Here is a 9,345-nt window from a genome sequence, read left to right as displayed (position 1 = left end):
GTATAGCACAGTGCACATATGGCAAGAAAGTGATTCTGAATAGCAAAGATAACCATGGCAGGGGAGTACTGTCTGTTGAAGTGTGCTTTCTAGGGTTTCAGGAGTGCAGCAAATAACATCTTCTACTGACATTCACTTCGCTTTCTCCTTAAACAAAAAAGTACCATTGTCCGGGTCTTGGATCTGGTTGCATTCATCATCATTTTAAACTAATCAGGAAGGGAGGAAGATTTTCTTTTTTCTTTTAAATGATCAAAAAGCAATCATGGGTAAAGTAGTGGAAAGTTTGTTCATCCAGAGGACAAGGCAAAGAGAATGGGGAAGGAAAGTGAATGCATCTGTATTATTATACAAAAAGAGGCTGAATAGCAGAAGGAAGGACAGAATAAGAAAGCAAGAAAAAAGTGTAATTACTCCCCTAGGTGTCTACTTAAAAAAAGGTCAGGAAGTACAGGTAATAAAAAGAAAATTATGAGGTACAGCTATATGAAGAAAATTGCAACGTGACTGGTATTATGCAAGTGTAGGAAGATGATCCATACAGCTACAACTTCAACAGTGAAAGAAATGCTGTGATTAGGAGAGACAGGGGAAGGAGGGGAAGAACTGAGAGTGGGAGGAGGAATGGGTGTTAACAACAAAGGCAGACATAGAAAAGTACAAATGGAAAGAGATGATTATGGCTCAGTGCAAAAAAAAAAAAAAGGATGAAAAGTGTTCTGAAATCAGTTTGTTGCAGACCAAACTTGATGAAAATAATAAAGTATGTATTAAATAAAGAAATAGCAAAATTATCAGATGCAGCCTTCAGCCAGAAGATTATTTTTAGCTGCATCAGACTCACTCAACTTGACCAATGGCTTGAAGTTTGCAGTATGAAGGCAACTCAACCCAAATTCACTAAGCATGGTTCCTGTAACACTCCTAGGAAGCTGAATACACTACATCTTGCAAGTAACCTCTCCCAACTCTCCACTTCCCTTTGTCCCAACAACAGCAAGTCTTATGCCAGGCATATTCCCTATAATATTGGAGTGGATAAACTCCTTTTGCCTAACATTGAACTAATGCAGAGGCTGAAGTTTTAAATATTTAGTTCTGCCCTGCACTGCCACCGCTACCCTACAGGGCAGCGCAGAGGAGGCAGTGATGGCAGCAGAGAGATGCAAGGCAGCATGGTGCAGCCTCCAGGCAGCTGCAGCAGGAGGTGGAGAAGCTGCTTTTCCCCCATGCTAAACAACAGCTTTTGTCCTGCACTGCCGCTGCTGAGACTGGGCAGGCAAGCCCAGAGCAGGTATAGGGTCGTGCCTGTGCAACACAGGTCCCCACTGGTACCGCAGGGCTGATGCTAGCAGCATCAGCAGCTGAAAGGAGCCACCTGGGCTGTCTAGAAAGGCAGTCCAGCTGCAGAGCTGCCCCAGCCCCGCTGCATGCCCAGGGAACAGTAGGATGCACCATGTGCCTGGGCCACATGGGACTGAGGGACCCACCATGGGCCAAACAAAGACTGAGGGATCCAGCCCGCAGACTGTCTTTTGCACACCACTGGTGTTTAGCCATCAGTAGGCACAGGATGTTCAAGGCAAAGCTTTTAATGACATCTCTAACAATATCTCCAAGTTGCCGCTAGGAAAGGTTAGGTTAGATATTAGGAATAAGTCTCTTGCTAGGAGGGTAGTAAAGCACTGGAACGGGCTTTTTATAATCAATTTTATGCTGCGCACAAATTGATATAGCATGGTACTGTGCTGATATTGCCATTATCGTTATTCCTTCTGTAAACCAAAAACACAGGTTGTGATGTTTTGGGTAGTCCTTTATATTCACATTTAAAAAAGCATAAGAATTCTGGTTAAATAGTGTAAGAATTGTGGTTAATATTATGAAGTAGTTACTATGGACGTAGCTAAAGATGAGATGATTGTGTTGTTTAGTTACGTTTGCTGACAAGGTCTATTGCACAGACCCACCAGACCAGGGAGAGGGCTATTTAACCTTATGACTAGGCTTTAACCAAGCAGCTAGTATTGGGATGACTTTGGTTGGAGGTGAAGAAGCCACTTCCTTTACCTGTCTGTAGTGACACATTTGGAGGAATGGAAAAACAGAAGAACAACGAAGGAACAGAGGTGGCAAAAGTGGGAGAATGGGGAAGTGACAGAGGGGATCTCAGGGGAAGACTCATAAAGCAGCATAGGAAACTTTGGATAGAAAGAGGAGAAAAAAAAGTCTGATCTCCATCTCAAACCGCAAGAAAACAGGACCTAACATTGACAAACTCTGACCTTCCAGCCCCATATGTTATGAGCCCCCTCATCAGGTTCCAAAAGCAACTGAACCTTTACCTATAGACTTTGTTCATAGGCAATCTTTTCCCTGTTCCCTACTTAGGATTCAATGTGTTGCTTGCAGCAATTTTATTTCCATAGTAAAATACTTAAGTTCTTTAATTTTACTCATGTGTCACTGCCCCTTGGAATCCCTGCCTAACACAAATGCAAAAGATTAACAGAAAAGGCGAAGAACGCCAAATGCAAAATTGGAGTCTGCAGTCTGACACCCACACTCATAAATAGCAAACCGAATTAGGAGTTGATACTTACACAAAGTCCCCAGATTGTCACAAAAAGCCTTTCGGGATGTTAAATAACTTTGTCTTAAATTTCTAATTGAGTGGCCAGCTCTTGACCTGCTAGGAAGGTCTTACAGATTCTCATAATCCGGTCCTTGCCATGTTCTGTTGTATATTCAACATTACTTTTTGACAGAGAACAGACCCTTCACCACCTTCTGTTTAGAGAAGATCATGAGAAAAAGAGGAGAGAAAACAACACAGAATGATAAATGGAGCAGAGAGCAATCAGAATAAGAAATTAAATCTTGAAAGATACTATCCTCCTAGGATTTTTACCTTGATCTCATGCTCCCAAAGAAAAATGGAAGTACTCAAGATGAAAGCTATTTAACCCTTTTTCTTCTTTACTGGATAGCAGTAGTCAACTCACACTCCTGATCTGGTTTTCCTCTGTCTTTTATCTTGTGTAGCCATTTACTCATAGGCAAAGTAAGTATGAAATGCTACAACCTGGGAGAAAGGAAAATTCTGGGTATGTAGATTGTCATTGCCACCTTGCCTAACTGAACAATACCCAAGTGCCAATACCCAAAGGAGGAGTGACTGAGATGAAAAAGTGAGATTCTGCAAACTCTCAAAATTAATTCAAGCGTTTTTTTTAAGCCTCAGACTCCTCAGGACTAACCTGTGTCTCATGACAAGGCAAAAAAATGGGGGAATAGGAGCAGAATAGAAGGATTTTCTCATAAGATGCTGTCAGCCTCCCATATCAGATTGTCATTATTTGTATTACCATAAAATCTAGGGGATCCGGTCATGAAATTGGACCCATGATTAGGTGCTGTCCAAAACTGCAGTAAATGTTAGGACAGAGAGTTATTCAAAGTGAACCTGAAAAGTTTCATTTCCGTTCTGTAACTCAATCAAATTTCACATCCACCCTATGTATAGAGAAATACCATAGAATGGACTTCACTATTGTCTGATGGATCACAGGCAATAAGCAATTAGCAATTAAGCCACAAGCTAGGAAAACATATCAAGGAGGGTCACAAAGGAATCAGTCAAGTGTATTCATGGATGATTTGGAGCATAATATAAACTCTCTGCTGAAGACATGCGGAGATTACATTGACTTTAGAGGACTGTAAACACTGAAAAGGACACACCAAAATTACAGCATGACCTTGTAAGCTTGAAAAGTATATATAGGACTATAAATTAGCTTAAATGTAATATTGATAAACATAAGGTAATAAGACTGAGAAAGCTATAGACAGCATTCATGTGGAATGACTGCTGCTTAGGAACAAACTGTGCTGCAAAAGAGCTGCTGTTTATGGTGGATTACAAATTGGGTTCTAGCCCCCAAACACAAAACTAAATTCTTCCTACGTCTTTATACGACTGTAAGATAGTTTGGACCCTCATTATAGGAACACCTAAATATACAAAGAAAGTCTGTGATGGGCAATTAAGAGAGACTAGATTTGACCTATGGAAATGAGGCTTCATTTATGTATTGGAGATCGAAGGGGAAATAGGATATCTGTATAAATATTTCAGAAGTGTTAATTGGAAGGAAAAGGGACTGTTTTGTTGCTGACAATAGGAATACAAGGAAAAATTGGATGAACCTAAAATAGAAAAAAAATCAGGTTAGCTATAAATGGTGAAACACAATGGCCATTTAGTAATGGTAGGAATGGCCTAGTGATATCTTAGTCATTGTCATTAGATGTGATCAAAACTGGGTTAGCTAAATATACTGGGTGCTTAGCACAGGAAAAAAATGCTATGCTTAGGGATACAAAAATAAACTTTTTGGTTACCTGGCCAAGCCCACACAAATTAGGATTCTGTAGTAATTTACGAAGGTAAATTAGTTTGACTAAACTAATAAAGTAGCTTTGACGGATGATGGCCTATGGGACAGAGCTCTGAAATGAAGCTTAGAAGGCCTAGGTCCTGTCCTCAGCTTAGACAACAGTCTGCTGCGTGTCCGTCAGAAAATCTGCGCGCGTGTGTGTGTGTGCATGCACATCAGTTTCACTCTCTACAATTGTGCTTACCTGCTTCAGGATCTCCTGGTGAAAAAGGACTGTATAAGAGTATAAGAGCTAAGTAGTGCAGTACTCCATGGGTCCATCTGGTGAGCAGACTGATTCAATTAAAGGCATTCCTTAATCAATATTTGGACATGCTGTTGTGCCTTTTGCACCTTATGGTCCCACAGTTTCAAACCTGGCCCTTGGTGCTTCAGAGTCACAGGCACCACCAGCTGAACCAAAAGGAACTCTCCTTTGGTCCAAGCTAACAGGAAATGTGTTAAGTTTGTCTTATTGCCCATTGCATGTCTTAATATTTGCTGTTCCCAGTGGACTGAAAGCACCTACAGTGTCTCCATCAGCACAAAGCAAGTACAGAGTCATGTTTCCCAGATGACATGTGACATGATCCAATTGTCTACTATGCTACTTTTATTTCATTTAGGGGGGAGCAGAGCAGGAAGCCCACTCAGTGTTGCCAGGGCTTGCACATTTCCAGCATGGCAAGTGGTGTGCCAGACACTGCTGACTGACATGGATTTGTAAAGACATAAGGGAGAAACAGAGAGGGAAATCTATTCAAGGCTATCACTCTCTACAAATTCTCCGTTCCGTTCTTCTCTTTTCATAAAGAGCACCTTTAAATGGCAGGATCCTTTATTTTTTTTGTCAAGCTTCCTTTGTTCAACCAAATCAAAAGAGCTTTTGCTGTCTGATTAATTGTCAGGACAGAGTTAGGCCATTTTTGCAATTTGCACATCCCTATTAGAAAATTAAAACCCTGTATTTCCATTTTTACTGGGATGAGGCTATCAGCAATTTCATCCCCCATAAGCACCAGATTGCTCCTTTTTACCAGGCTGAGCCCAGAAAATGCAGCGTTCCAATGTAAAACAAATAATAGAGACAGTAATGAACAAGACAGAAAAAGTGTCTCTAGGGGTTATGTAGCAGCATAGAAACTATGAATCAAATGAGCTCTAGGAACATAAGAAGCGCTGTACCAGAACAGACCACTCTACAACCCACCTAACCCACAGACCGATCAGTAGTAATGACCTATACCAGATGCTTCAGAAAAAAAATAAGTCCAATTTCACTCTATGTTTTATGTGACCAGCTGTGGGGGGAGGATTTCTTCTTGGTACGGTGCACCCATGTGTATATGCCCTGCAAAACTAGGAGGTCAAACATAGCTTAGGTTTAGTTGGCTGAGTCTACCGTATACTCAGGAGGCTTCTTGTATCCCTCCACTCCCAGTAAGTTCTTTGTGTATCCTCTTCAATCCCAGAGGCTCTCTGCAGTCACCGTCTAATTTTCTTCATGGCCAGGACTCTGGGGGTCTTCCCAGTTCCTCCTGTCCTCATGCTGGGTTTCTCCATTCCCCCCTCTCACCAGGGGCTCTGTAGTTTAGTGATTTGGCCCATCTTACAGAAGGAGGTAAATAACATCAAGGGCCACGTGTAGACAAAATGAGAGGCATGTGTGCATGATACTTTAAAGCGGGCTAAATGCTTTTGCACCACTTTAATGGTGTCAGTGTTTGCATGCCTTGGCAGCATATTGAGCATTAATTCCAGCTGCTGTACGAAATTTGTTGGCGTAATGCCCCTTAAATCACTTGTGGCACAGCAAACTAAAATTCCTCCAGGGAGTTTTAGTTTGCTGCCCCTACAGCTGTGGAGTGAAGCACCGGGCTCCATGCAGCTCAGGGGCTGCGCAGGATGCCCTGCAAGCAGCCTGGCAGTAGCCCGTGAAGGCAGGCTCTGCCCAAGAAAAGTGGCAAGCCTGTTCTTTTATTTTTCTTTTCCCCGGAGACTGTCTGCCTGAGCTGTGCAGTGCCCCTGGGGACTGCCCGAGCTGGGTGCCTGCAGGTGGGTGCTGCCGGGGGGGCGGGCCGCCATTGCTGTGGAGGGAAGCACCAGACCCCCTCTCAGCCCAGGGACCACTCCACCTGCTGCTAGTTCACCCTCCCCTTCCCGCCAGTTGAGAGGCAGGTAAATTGGGTGTGTGAATGACATGGGGATTTAACTGGCCCTAAACTAGAGCGGTGTTTTTAAAAACCCACTACTTCAATTTAGGGGCCCCATTTCATCTACACATGCCCAAGATGAGCATGAAGCCTCTCTTTGTTCAGCCAGAAACATGCAGCACATCATCCCTGCTGGTTCTCTTTCATGTGCTATAATAGGGCATGTTACAGGGCACCTCTGGTGGAAGACTCCAGGGGTCCAGTCCACCACTGGCATATTAAAAGTCCTGCACTCCCACCACCTTTACTTTCCTGCCACACCTTGTTAAATGACTTAGGGCACCTATACACAAGTGGCGAGGCTGCTCCAATGTGCTGTAATTATGACGTGTCGGAGCAGACCTGATTACAATAATTGAGACTGATGGAGTGTGGATTACCGTGCTTCAGCTGGCTCCAGCATCTCATGTATCAGGATCCCTGCACTTAAAAATGGTGGGGGTGTTTTACCTAAAGGTTGTTCAACAAGCTTTAGATAAAGGACCTCCACCACCATTTTTAAGTGCAGGGACACCGATATGTGAGACAGTCTGGATGCTTTAATTAGAGCAACTCCCTGAAGTGCTCTAATCAAAGTCTCCCTCTCCCCCACAATTCCCAGAACACATGTATAAATGCTCTTAGGTTACCACATCCCATAAGGATGTGCAGTTAAGATCTGGTGTCCCTCTTCCTATTAAGTCTGTTATTAACTACTTAAGGCCTTCCAGGACCCTAGCATCTCTAGCCATAAGGTCTCTCCTTGCCTCTGACCAACAGTCCCTTCTAGGTCTTGAACCCAAGGCCTTATGCTCCACTCACTGATGAGTTAACCACTAAGCTAGGCAAGCAGAAGCCCTGCTTGTATTACCTTGTTGAAACCTAGGCCCCAAAGCATATTCCCTCTATTCCAGTGTGAGGTTACAGCCCTCCCAGGGTCAATCACTACAGAATCCAATCACTTGGCATCAATCACTCACCATATGGCCTCTTCATCTCCACTTACACCACACCTGGTCCACTGGTTGTTATCAACAGAAGTTTAACAGAACTGCCCTTCCACTCTGGGTCACAAAGTCCAGAACACAATACTTCACCCTACCCAGGCCCAAAAGATTTTTTAAAAAAACAAAAAAAACAGCTTACAGCAGCTGACCCCACATCCTCGGGTCCATTCCCCATCTGTTTGGGGACCTTGCTTTCCTCCTCCTGGAGTGTTTCACCTCTTCCTTGCAAGGGTAATCTCTCCTGGCTCCACAGACAGGCTTTTCCTCCTTCCTTGCTTGCTGTCTGTGACCAGTCATTAGGCTCCCTGGCCCTTCCCCTTTGTTGGTCACTTGGCTGTACCCGCTCTGGCTAGCACAGAAGACTCATTAGAGTTTTGCAGTCTCTAGTAGGGATGAATCCACAGCTTGACACCAGCTGTTGTGGACCAACTTCTTTTGCCACCCTCTCTATTTTTTCACTCTTTCTGGCTTGGAAAGTCCTAGTCTTAAAGCCTAGGGACAGACATTACACACAAACCAGTTTAAGTGCTCAGAAACTGGTTAAAACCTGAAACAGAACAGAAGATAAGTGCACATAAACCACTTTCAAAATGACCAAAACCAGCTGGAGCTAGGATCAGACTTAACTGATTTAAGTCAAACAGGTTTATGGAAATTCTGTCCCAAACCCCTTCCTGGTTCAAGTTAAATCACAGTCCCCAGCATCCCAGGATGCTTCCCAGCCCTGAACTATGTGGTCTGCTTCAGTGGAGCAGGGACTATCTCACTCCTCTGCTCCTTAGCCTGCTACCTGCCTGTGTCCTTCAGCCCACAGGGACAGGGGGGAACAGACACCCGGCCACCCCTAGCCAGGGTCTACACAGCACATGGGGGGAAGGAAAGCCCCTGTGGTGGTGGCTTTTTCACCCTCCTGCTCCCTAGCTGCTGATTGCTTCAGCTGCTGCCACGGGGGGAGGGAGAAGTTGCCCTCCCAGCCAGATGCCTGCCTATGCAGCTCAGTATAGGGGCACCAGGGAGCTCACCTCAGCTCAGTTCCTTGGGGGACCCTGGGCTGGGGTGGGGGGAAGCTCCTCCAAGGCAGGGGCTCCTTGGTGCTCCCATGCTGGATGCCAGAAGGACTCTTTTGCCCTCCCTTCTGGGGCAGCAACTGAAGCACTCAGCAGCTGGGAAGGGAGAGGGGGAGAATTCCCCTCAGCTTCCCAGGGCTGGTTGTTTTTAGGCCCCATCTAGGCATCTAGGCCCCACCTCTGGCTTCTACTTCCTGCCCCTATCCCAGGGAGGGTGTTGCAGCTCAGTGTAGCCTGTGGTTTTGTGGTTCAGGGTATCTGTAGTGTCATGTAATGGGGGAGCCTATAGTCAGGCAGCTTAGGGTGAGGGTTGGGTTTCCATGTGCGCAGTGCAGCAGGAGGGTGCCTGTGTGAATGGTGCAGGAGGGGAATCAGTAGCTCATGCTGGTGCAGCCCATGGGGTATGTGGCCTCCAGCCACTTAGAAGTTGGTTTCAGTCCTTATGGAGTTTCTCTCTATGGGCCTGGTCCAGGGTTATGTTCTTGATAATGCCCAGGAAAAAGAGCTATGTGAACAATTTGTATTCACTTGCAAATTCAGAATTAGTTTAAGTTCTTAGGGAAATATTACACTGTCACTGGGAGAAGTTGTCTTCCCAGCCAGATGCCTGCCTATGCAGCTCAGTATAGGGGCACCA

This window comes from Crocodylus siamensis, chromosome 3 (assembly GCF_052110815.1).
Source record: "Crocodylus siamensis isolate JL-2025a chromosome 3, ASM5211081v1, whole genome shotgun sequence".
NCBI lineage: Eukaryota > Metazoa > Chordata > Crocodylia > Crocodylidae > Crocodylus > Crocodylus siamensis.
Note: the sequence above shows the minus strand (reverse complement) of the source record.